This window comes from Panthera pardus, unplaced genomic scaffold (assembly GCF_024362965.1).
Source record: "Panthera pardus isolate Hobbes unplaced genomic scaffold, ASM2436296v1 HiC_scaffold_2, whole genome shotgun sequence".
Classification (NCBI taxonomy): Eukaryota; Metazoa; Chordata; class Mammalia; order Carnivora; family Felidae; genus Panthera; species Panthera pardus.
Genome location: NW_026526765.1, coordinates 56,876,323 through 56,888,874, shown reverse-complemented (window position 1 = coordinate 56,888,874; position 12,552 = coordinate 56,876,323). Strand labels below are relative to the sequence as shown.

The following is a 12,552-nucleotide window of genomic DNA, read 5'->3' as shown; positions in this document are numbered from 1 at the left end:
CTGTGCTTTTATCTTATGTTTAAAAAAGATTTAATTCATGTCATAATACAAAAAAATACAATGTTTTAAGGAAAAAGCTTCATGTATGAGTTGAAAATTTAATTATTATTAGACCAGCTTATGTAGATAAAAAAAGATTTTAAAATATTAACAAAAACATTAACTTTCCCCACAGATTATTCTGAGATAAACATAATAACAGCAGGCCAACTGTTCAAATTCTAAATCACCAATCCTTAAGTGTCTAAAACCCAAGATACACCTAAATACAATCAACTGAATTTTAATGTCATGGTTAACTTTTCTCACTCCTGAGTGAATTTTCTTTCTGTCTGTCTCTAAACATGAGGGGAAATGTATATTTCCAAACAAAATGTTATAAAATTTGCAGAATATTAAAAATTCTGCTTCAAGGCTAGAAAACTCAGTTTCTTTAATAATTCAAACCTCTGTCTTCCTAGGTGGGCTTAACAATTGCAATGAAAAGTTAGGAAGCATGAAACTGCCTGCCTTCCCTAGGAAGCAAACTCTTCTTAGCATACCGATCAGAACATTTTCCTCTTTGTCTTCAATAGATCAATAATACCCAGACAGCCCAAGTACCTAACCAACTGAAGACTCTACTTCAGAATACACCCATGAAATGTCTTAAACACAGCAACCGATTTTGTCTGTGGGTCATCAATTTCTTAGCTCCTTTGACCATAGTTTACATGAACCTAATATTAAGAGTTCTTATTCCGAGTCTTTTACATTATAGCAATTTTCTTTGGGATTATACCTCAGAAAGTAAAATGCTCTTTGGGAACTATTTAATTTTCCTCAGCTTGTTCTTTTTCCAACCCCCCCCCCCCCCGCCAAATCCCACAGACTTTTCGTTTTTAGAGTTGATGTATCAGCTTTATCATAAAGTTTATTCTCTATAGGCATGAACAAGCAAAACCAAAGTGAAAGGAATAAACTGAAAAGCAAAAAAAAAAAAAAAAAACACTCAAAAAACTGCAAATCTCTAGAAAGCATACAAACATACAACCCATCTTGTATTAAAAGAAAAAAAAACAACAACAGAAAAGCCCATCAAAACTCCACAAAAAAATACCGAAATGTCTCATGTCACAAGTTCAAAAGTCAGACATACCCATGTGTTTTTTCAAAAGTAAATGCATGATAATAAAAATGATAAATTCCATTTAGTTGTAGGAGTCTTTGTTGTTTTTAGAGCACTGTTACATATGTTATCTCACTGCCTTTTTAAACCTTTGCATAAATTAATGCAATGTGCATTTTGCCTCAGTACTATATTGTGTTTCTATTTTTGGAAGAAAACTGTAAGTAAGATTAGATGTGCAAAAAAGCAAAACAAGCCACTTACTAAATAGAGAGAAGGCACCCATGAAGACAGTAAAGTCAAGTTTTGAAAAAAGCACATAATTAACTGCAGCTTGGAACTTTTCCAAAATCTCATTCACCAACTGGCTAACACTTAGACGGAGTCACACCGGGTGACAAGAAGAGCTCTTAGGGTGAGAACCACCAGCTTGGAGACAGTGAGCCTCATTAGAACACATCAAATCTTCCTCTAGCATGGACATTTTTTTTTCTCCAGTGTGAAGGTGTAACACGCCCAACCAAGGAAAATAGCACAATTCCATGTGTTCATTTAATAGAATAGCCAAGTCAGGACAGTTACTTAGATTGAAAAGTGAGACCACACTAGTGAAAAATATGAATACACAAAACTGAAACATGATGGAGTTGTAGAGGATAGATTTTTTTTTACCTACGTCTATGTATGGATATAGGTACAATTTTTTAAAAGTTTTCTGTTATCATGACCTCATTCAATCATTTAAATAACTTTCTTGAAGCACCTACACTCCAGGTCTTGGGGTTAAAAATGGTTATCGTCTTTACCACCAAAAAGCTTTTGTCCTAGAGATGAAACCCACAAGTAGGGGAATTATGTTATGTGGTAAATGAGAGTGTAATGAGGGCCCTAGACAACTAACCCAGCCTCAAAGGACAGAGGCGCAGGGATTTTTGTTTTTGTTTCTGTTTTTTTCTGTTTTGTTTTGTTTTTTGATAAACGCGTGCATTTTTCTTTTGCATGTACATGAACAACAGGAAAGGTTAGAATCTGACTAAGAGCAAGAAAAATATCAAATGAAGCTACTGTTGATTTGCATATTCACTTAGGAACCAGAATTCACAGATGCTTTGATGGGGTGAACAGAGTAGCAACTCTTTTGGTATGTGACACATGTGTTGTCATTCCTAGGGATTACCTACAGAAGAGCTTCAACAGGGGCTGCTCTCAAAACACCACACAGAGCCGTCTGGATGTCTTCGTTGAATCTGGAAGACAAGAAAAGCATCGGTTAAAGCTATCAGCTTATGACACAAAGGTAGCGCTGAGAATAAGTGATAGGGAATATCCACACCAAAAAGATCTGCCCACTGAACACAGAGAATGCCAAGGACAGAGGTGGATTAGTGGGTTTATCTCACAAGTGACAGGTTTCTGCATTTCAGAAGCATCATGCTGGAGTGGGTGATGGAAGAGCTTTATGTGAATAAAACCAAGATCCCCATTCACTGGGAAATCTTGGGTTTCTTTTTTGATCTAAACTCCATTTGGAAATCCTAGATTAACCTGATAGAACCAGTTTTTCTTCAGTCTCAGTTGCTGCTTCCACGAGGATTTGAGTAGATTCTGAAATGCAATGCCTGTCACTATAACCATTAACAAACATGATATGGAAAGTAAAAAACAAACAAAAAATTCAAATAAATGTTTTAAAATAAAGGCAAAACTTATAGGAAAAAAAAAGAACTCTAGCTTTTAATATTTTTGCTTTCTTCCCAAAGGTCACATGAACTATTTGTCTTTCTGTTGGGTTATTGTATATATTACATTTATTTATAGAGTTTATTAGAAGGTCATTATTTGTCTTAGGTTTGGACTTAATTCAGCTCAGGGAAACGACATGGGAAAGCATTATGAAAGTTACAAAACAGGACATCTTATATTGTATAGCTATCCCATGAGTGTGTCTTTATATTAGGTTCATTCTTCCATGAGAATCTTAGAGAATTTACAACAAACAACAATAACACACATGCAAATCTCCTTTAATGCTGGTAGCACAAGTTAAAAACAGTAACCGCAATAAAATTGCATTTGGGCCTCCTCCAAGCGTAAGCATGAGAATGAAGGTGACAAGGCAATATTTAGGAATACGTACAAGTGTAGAGAAACCTGATGATTTGATCAGCCTTTTGCATTGCTTTGGGACTTTTCTCTGAGTTCTGATAGGCAATCAGATGAAAACTGTCATTTGTGATAATTGGAAAATACTTACTTAGCAAAATCTGATATTGAAGCTCTAACCTGTTTCTCACTACATTAGAATTTCTGGAACTACAATCATAAGATAAACACAGTGGAAATGTAGAGGCAGACGTTTTGGCCTCTATTTACAAGGTAACTATATTAACTGCTAACTTTTAGTACATGTTTCTTGAGCCTAGTTTTTAAGAAGGAAACTAAAACCTCTGCATTAAACTCTGTTTTGATGGACAGGATAGTTCTCTTTGCCTTTGAAAAGAAAATACAAATAATTAAGTATTTAAGTCTTCCATAGATGGTTATTTTTTTTCTTCCTATGTTAAAAAAAAGATCAGTCTCTTTCTAAACAGGACCTAATTGATGTTACTAGTTACATCATAACTATCAACCTCTCAGGACAAATGTTATACTCATGATGTACAATCTGCATAAAATTCCCTATGTCTTGACTATCCAGCAAATTACTGGCCACCAAAGTTTACCAGATAGTACTGTAAAGAAATATACCTATTAGAATGACAGGTCTCATTTACCAGAAGATATTAAAATCCTGTCAATGTGATTTCCATCAAGAAGGTTTTCAGTGAAATTATAAAAAATGAATGAAGGAAATCAAATGTAGTCATCTAGTTAAATATTCATTTTCTCATCTTTAGGGAGCTGTTTATTATACTTTGAACACCTGGCCTTTCGTAGAACGCTGTCTGGTTTTAAACTTGTTCTCATGCCACAGCAAATTCCAAGAGAGCTAGAAGTTAAACCCATTATTATGAAAAAGCCAAAATAACAAAGTGTCTTCTTTCTCAATGCAGGAATAGTTTAAGGAAATGGGTGATTCTAAGAATATCTAGATACTCCTAGAGCTCTGGCTTAGGTAAAGGAGGTGAAGCTCCAATGATGCCAGTTTTAAATAGATATCACTTAGAGGTGTTGAGTCTACACCTGTGCGAAACTAAGATAAAGGGCCTCCTTAAATTTTGCACCCCAGGCACCACATTTGCTTCACCATGGTCCTGGCCCTGAGTCCTCTGGCACTTGTGATAATGTTACTTAATTTTAAAGTTTTATTGATAAACATGAAAGAAACAACAATAAAATATTTTTTACATGTTTAACAGAACTGTAAGAGAATATTCTCCACAGTTGCAATGTAACAAAACATGTATTTTGACATATATAATAGGGAAAATCAATGCAAAGATCTAAAGCAAGCAGAAGAGGTAAGACATGAGGCAAGTGTGAAAAGGGAATGCTTTACAGCTTATTTCTTAACTTCATCTGTCCCCCAGGAGGGACACTGCACAGAAACAAAGTCACTGGTGCTAAGAAAACAAAAAACAACAGTGGAATGGAGGAATAAAAAACAGAAAGAAACAAAGCATGTGTAAAGCAAAGACTTTAATCAAGTAGGCGCAGGATTCAGTAAAACAAAATAAAACAACACAACACAAAACAAAACAATCAAAATGCCTTGGTGGAAGGTGGAAATAAAATGGTTAAAGTAGGCTTTCAGTCCTTGATTCAAATCTGAGCCTTGTCATATTAGGTGAACTCTTTGAAACAAGTTAATTCCTGTGAAATAGGTCCCTTATCTATCAACTAAGAATGACAGAAATAGCAATACATCAAAATCACAGCGATGGTGGCCCTATTGAAGGACTACCCGTGTGCCAAGCACTTTGAACAAATGTTACCTAGGTGTTATGACAACAGTCCTGGGAGATTGGTATTGTTTCTATTTTACCAAAAAGATATTTGGATGATAACATAAGGCATTAAATTACACACACACACACACACACACACACACACACACAGCATAATAATAACATCATACATTGTTACATATAAAGCTCTTAGTAGGGCATGGAGTTATGGAAGCTTAAGCAAGGTAGATATTATTATGGTATATTAAAAAGCTGGTAACTAAATGCTGTTTTAATGTAAGTAGAAGCTTTTTTAATTTTTTAAATTTGCATCATCTTAACCTAATTAGTTTATCTTTTACAAGTTACCTTTCCGTTAATGTTTTTAAGAGGAAGTAAAAGAGGAGTCAACCAGCATTATCACAAATCTCATCCAAAAAGCAAGGACCAGATTCAGAGCTTTGGAAGTCCCAGCCAACTTATTAATACTTATAAAAGTGGAACATCACTGGAGTGTTAGATACAAAGGGTGAGGAGGGGCAACATTAGAGGCCATGGATTTTCCTAACAATACAAATGAAATGCTAAGAAGCTTAGCATGGATAGGAGCTGTCATATTGATAGAACCAGGGCACTAACTTCTACTGGTGGCAAAATCCAGATTCCAGGGACAGAGTTAGAAAACAGACTGAAGAGTTAGGATGTACACCAGGATGCACCTGGGCTAGATAACCGTCTTGTCAGAACCAACAAATTTCTTAGGAGTTTGTGAACTGACAAATAGAAACAAAGTCCCTTAAATTGTGTTAGTGGTTATACAACATAGATATTTCAGCTTATAGTTAATACTTTTGAATTATAGAAGCTTCAGGTTTTAGCTTTAAGTGTACAGCTAGATATTGCTTAGAAATATTTTCTTTCATTTTTTGTTCACTCTTTAGCTTTGCTAAATAACACAGGATGATTTGTCTGCTCAAAACAGAAGTTTATAGCCACAGATCTGTTATCTATACATAGAGGCCAGGAACACCAAGAAATGGAAGGGAAGGGAAGGGAAAGGAAGGGGAAGGAAGGGAAAAGAGGAGAAAGGAGGAGAAGAGGGGAAAGGGTGGGGAGGGGAGGTGAGGGGAAGGGAAAGGAAAGGAAGAAAATAAAGAAAGATAACAAGCAAACAAACAAAAAAGACATAGTTTGAAACAGAAAACATTATGGCTGAAAAATTTTAACTTGCCCTCTCCTTCTAGGAATATGCTACAGAAAACTCATCACCATTCAGGGTGCTGAGTCACAACAGTAAACAGGATGTCAAGGGAAATTAGTTGATTGAAAGTTATATATCTTTATTTTGTATTAGCAATCATTTCAAAAAAATAACATCAGTGCCAAAATGTCAGAGCAAATGCTGGTTTATCCCAGTCTTATTCCCAGTATGTCGAAGTCACTGTATTAGAAAATCCAAAAGGTAGAGTCTAAAGAACCCAGCAAATTCTTAATGGGTCAAAGATGTGTCTTTAAAGGGAACTCCTGGCTCTTTGAGGAAATTTATTCTTCTCTGTTTTATGCAGTGAGAATATGTATTTGTTTTGATAGAACATGTTACATCTGAACCTCACCAATCACAGCTAAGAAGGCAGATGGTTGTGAGTCTGAAGACAATTAGGGAACAAAGTTCCTGAAACCCTAAGTCTCCTGACTCAAAGGCTCTGGGTGAAGAAGGACCAATGGTAGGTGCAGACGTACGGGTAGCAGGGATATTAGGGAAAAGGCTGATCTTGACTTTAAAGACACAGATTATCGGGGGTCCTGGGTCGCTCAGTCGGTTGAGCATCCGGCTGTTAGTTTTGGCTCACGCCATGCTCTCATGGTTTAGCTTATGATTTTAAGCCCCACATCAGTCTCCCCAATGACACCGCAGAGCCTGCTTGGGATTCTCTCTCTCTGCCCCTCCCCCACTCACACTCTCTTTCCAAATAAATAAACAAACTTAAAAAAAAACAAAGACACAGATTATCTCGTTTGGGAGAAGACTAGGAGTGGACAAATAGGGGAAATATTTTGGAGAACCAATCAATCTCATTTTGGAAATCCCTGTAACATTTGGTTTTCTACCATCACCCTAACTAGTATCGAAGCCTAAACCCAATATATTCTAACACATTACCCTGATTCTATCTTCTTACCCTTTATCGATTATGAAAAGACCTTGTTGGCATCCTCATTGTTTTTGTCTCACACTAGAATATAACTTCTTAGAGAAGAGAATTCTGGATTTTCCACCCCTATGACGCTAGTACAAAGAACAGTGCTCAGTACTATTAAGCAATTAGCAAACCATGGAAAAACGATATGGCAACAACTATATCTTCAATGGTATACCATATTTGAGTTAAAAGCTTACTACAATATCTGTTAAACAATATTGTATTAATAAATTAATTTTAACTAATATATTACACATTAAAGTATGTATAATATATACATGGCTGAACAATAATAAAATGAAAATCCACACGACTACAGCTGTTTTAAGAAATAAAACACTGGGGCGCCTGGGTGACTCTGTTGAGCCTCTGACTTGATTTCGGCTTGGATAATGATCCTGAGATCCCGGAATTGAGCCCCACTGTGGGGCTCCAAGCTGAGCATGGAGGCTGCTTAAGATTGTCTTTTTCTCTTTCCCTCTGCCCCTCCCTGTCCCATTCACACTTGCTGTCTCTAAAATAATAATAATAAAAGAAATAAAGCATTGGTGTTATCTGTGAAGTTGTCTTCCACAAAGGCAAACTCAGCCCATAAAAGCAACATAGGTCCCTCCTTTTCTCTGACTACAGTTTTTTTCCTTTTTTGTTTTTTTCTTCTCACTTGGCCAGATTTCCAAAAGATAAAAAGTATTAAATAATGTGGTACACTGGTTGGAGTTGTAGATCTTAACTTTTCTGATTATATTTCCCATCAATAGCTATTTTTATATGATTCTGTAAATATCTTTGAATTATATATATACTATGCAATATATTTATACATTATAAAACCTATAAAATGAAATAAAGTGTATTTTTAGGAAAAGATGAAATCAAAGTATTTCATAAATTATATTTATATATTCATTATACACAGTTTATTCCCCCCCAATAATTTATTTTTCCCTATTAAATACAATACAATTGCATAATTATTAGCATTATATTCCATTAAATGTAAGATGTTCTATAATTTCAGGTATCACTAAAATGGGAAAATACTGACAATTTAACTATCATAGGCCCATCAAATGCAAGGTACACCTCTAACTTCAGAGACGTTAAAATGGACATTTTATAACCAATATAATAAAGCAATACCTTTTTTTTTTTTAAATTTTTTTTTCAACGTTTTTTATTTATTTTTGGGACAGAGAGAGACAGAGCATGAACGGGGGAGGGGCAGAGAGAGAGGGAGACACAGAATCGGAAACAGGCTCCAGGCTCCGAGCCATCAGCCCAGAGCCTGACGCGGGGCTCGAACTCACGGACCGCGAGATCGTGACCTGGCTGAAGTCGGAAGCTTAACCGACTGCGCCACCCAGGCGCCCCTAAAGCAATACCTTTTTTAAGGGAGAATCCAATTGAATATTTTTGTTACCTTTGAAGATTATGTTTTGAAAGTATAATACACCACTTTAACTATCTGGTTATATTTTTTAATTCTAATTTTAGGTTCCATAACTGTCATAGCTAGGAGAAAGATAATTAAAAAATATGTATGTATATACAGACATACGTGTGTATATTAGTACATATACTACACAGTTATTATATACTTTTATTTTTTATATCACATATTTGTATTTATATATATATATAGAGAGAGAGAGAGAGAGAGAGAGAGATCCAAATGTCAGAAATAAAACTATGGATCATTTTTTCAGTAATAAAATCTTTTTAATCCAATCTGCCATTTAAAGAAAGGTTTTGCTATCACATTACAAATTCTCAGGAAGGAATGCATTTTATTTTTTATTTAAAAAATTTTTTTTTAATGTTTATTTATTTTTGAGACAGAGACAGACAGAGCATGGATGGGGGAGGGTCAGAGAGAGAGGGAAACACAGAATCCAAAGCAGGCTCCAGGCTCTGAGCTGTCAGCACAGAGCCCGACGCGGGGCTCGAACTCATGAACCATGAAATCATGACCTGAGCCCAAGTCTGAGGCTCAACTGACTGAGCCACCCAGGCGCCCCAAGGAATGCATTTTAAAAGTTTATAAATGACTTAAAAAATGCACCGAAGCTTCCTATTTGGGAGACCCTTAAGACAGCCTGAATGATTCTGCAGCTAAGGTTGTTACGTGTACACATATATGTGTCAAAAAGATTGATTTTAGACATTTTTCTTATAGGTGACACACTGTAGTTTTCAAAATGGAATACAAGGGCTTTTAAGCATCCATTTTCAAAATGTTTTCTTCATAACACAACAACAGTCACTTTCACACTGAATGTTAAATGTCACCTTTATTTTGAAAAATTCATTTTTAGTCAACAACTTATCAGACCTTATCAGATCATAATGGTTTTAGCTCATAACATGGCTGATAAAGACTATAATGGGGTAGGAGTACAGCCATTCTGTCGTGTTCACTTGTATTCATACTATTAATGTTATTTATTACCTCTATTTCTTTACAGGCATCTTCTAATGCCAGCTGTGCATTGCCTAAAAGTTTTTCAAACAATTCTTACTTTTTTCTTTTCTTTTTTTTTTTTTTTTTTTTGAGATAGAAAGAGTGCCAACAGGGAGAGGCAGAGAGAGAGAGAGAGAAGAGAGAGAGAATCCCAAGCAGGCTCTGCACTGTCAGCATAGAGCCCAACACAGGGCTCAAACTCTTAACCCATGAAATCATGACCTGAGACAAAATCAAGAGTCAGATGCTTAACCGACTAAGCCACCCAGGTGCTTATTTTTAATGATTCTTATTTTTAATAAAACCCTAAGATCATACCATGTTCAAAGTGCCCAAAAAAGTTGGTGCTACTGTCCATTGTTCCATGATGTGGAAAGTAAGCCATTCTCCAAAAACCCCATGAGGTAAAACACATCATTATCTGATACATGCAATGAAAATGGGCACCATGACAATGGGTATATTAAATCTTAGAAAAGCACAATTTCTTTCTCTTAAGGTAGAAATAATTTTAAGCAGAATATCTGACGTCACTTTCTGAAACTTAGTCAATGGTCCTGTGTGTCCCTGGCTGAGCATACCCTTTGATGGATATAATTGGACCAAGACTGGATTTTGAAATAGGTCCTAGAGGTTGCAAACTTAAAAAGCCTATGGGTGTGGGGTGCCTGGGGGGCTCAGTCAGTTAAGTGTCTGACTCTTGATTTCAGCTCAGTTTATCATCTCCTGATTCACAAGATTGAGCCCCACATCAGACTCTGTGCTGACAGCCTGGAGCCTACTTGAGATTCTCTCTCTCATTCTCTCTACCCCTCCTTCCCCCAAAACAAATAAATAAACATTAAAAAAAATAAAATATAGGGGCATTTGGTGGTTCAGTTGGTTGAGTGTTTGACTTCAGCTCAGGTCATGATCTCACAACTTGTGAGTTCGAGCCCCATATCGGTTTCTTTGCTGACAGCTCAGAGCCTGGAGCCTGCTTTGCATTCTGTGTCTCCCTCTCTCTCTGCCCCTTGCCCACTCACGCTCTGTCTCTGTCTCTCTCAAAAATAAACAAACATTAAAATTTTTGTTAAGAATAAAAAAAAAAGTCTATGGATGACAGTTTTACCATGTAAATAAGAAAAATGGGCTGGATTTTGGCTAACCAGACAGTGTATGGCTCATCTAAGGAGGCAACTCCTACAGGCCTGTATTCCCAGAAATGAATTTTAATGAGAAACTGGATAGCCATGTGTTTATATGAAACCTGCCTGTGTTAAAAGCTGAAAATAAATTCAAAGTTTTTAAAAATGCTAATGGACCAAACCAAAAGCATTTGTGAGCTGGATTTATCCATGAAGCTGCCAGTTCATTTTTCATAACTAGAAATAAAACAGAACATATAGAAAAGGAGAAAGAACAAAAGAACCTGAAAAAGAAGAAGAGAGATAAGACAAAGAAATATATTCCAAGGAGAGTACTAAATCAATTATCTTGACATCTTGAAATAAATATCAGTGTGAAAAGGTTTTTTTTTTTTCTGTTCTAATTAAGAAATTCCACTTACGAAAATAAAATTAAGGGGAAATTTCAAGAGGCTGTTAGAGAACATTCTCTTATCTTGAACGGCATTTTATTGAAAGCGAATCCAGGATATATAAAACCATTCCTAGGAATGCTGCCTAAGAACAAATTTAACTCTGCAATATTAACCATATATTAGAAGAGTTAACAAAATTCCTTCCTTCATCCCATCTCTCCATAGTTCTCTCCTTACTTGCCTGAGTGTCCTCTTCTTTCTGTTTCTAGTGAGTGGGAAAAGTTGTCTCTTAAAAGTTAAGATTACATACAATGAGTTTGCTCATAGAGTTTCTTGAGTTGGTTTCTAAAACATTAGTATATTGAAGGTAAAATCATGTAAAAAGAAAATACAAGGAACTATTGTGGTCATGCAAACTACTATTATTATACACCAGGCAATCAATCAGGTTTCAAATCATGTACTCCTTTTTGGTACTAATACTGTAAATTGCTGCTGTATAAAAAAGCACTCTAGCCAATAAATAATTTATTCATATTTTAATGTTGTTGTCTTTGCAACACATTCATCATAACAGATTTGTTTTTTTGCCAATGTGTATTGGAACATTGCCAATAAGAACTGTTCGTAAAAATATGACCTTCCTCATTTTTTCCCAATGAGATGATGTAAAGAGAGGAACCCAAATAATCTAAACAATGTTTAACACCTTTAGCATCTGTTGGAAAGCAAAAATGAAGACTAATGTTCTCCTAGATAGCTCATTCAATGTTTATCTTGATGACTAGAAAACAAGCAGCCCAACAGCCATTGAACTGAATTACAATAAAATATACGTTTTTCAGAGAGAGGAGCACAAAATCAGTTTTCATTTGGCATGCTAAGTATGCTATATTTGAACAGAATGTTACATATTCATTTCATTCATCATTTAAAGGCAGATAATCAGGAAGTCATTACGTGGCCTGCATTGGGCAGCTATTCAATTAGAGAATAATTGAGCACTCTGTAATTCAGCCAAAGCTGACAGGTTGGGAATGCATAATATCCATCTGAGGTATTTTGAATGTGGGAAGAAGTAAGGGGTACACGTTTCTCTGGTCAAAACAGGGCCCTGGGATAAAAGACTTAAAATACACACAAACGCACACACACACGCACACACACACAAAGTTTTTAATTTATTGTCTGTTGTTGTTCTGTTTAGATAGTTTTGCAAATCAGCAATATAGCAGTTTTGGTAAGTTATTTAAGAAAGAAATCTCTCTGGTCTCAGAAGACCTGATGTGACATTTTGGGTCACACTTGCCATCTTTCTATAGTATTCCAGACTGACTGCTGACTGTTCAAAGACTCTTAGACATAAAGGTGGT

At 35.8% G+C, this 12,552-nt stretch overlaps 1 long non-coding RNA gene across 2 annotated transcripts in view; it reads right to left on the bottom strand.

The window, feature by feature from the left end:
- The window catches only part of LOC128778262 (uncharacterized), a 636,253-nt gene that overhangs the window by 244,674 nt on the left and 379,027 nt on the right, over positions 1-12,552 (bottom strand). For both annotated transcript variants that reach the window (XR_008423739.1, XR_008423740.1), the window contains exon 3: positions 2,290-2,355. This is a non-coding gene — a long non-coding RNA (uncharacterized LOC128778262). The remainder of the gene's footprint in view (positions 1-2,289; positions 2,356-12,552) is intronic.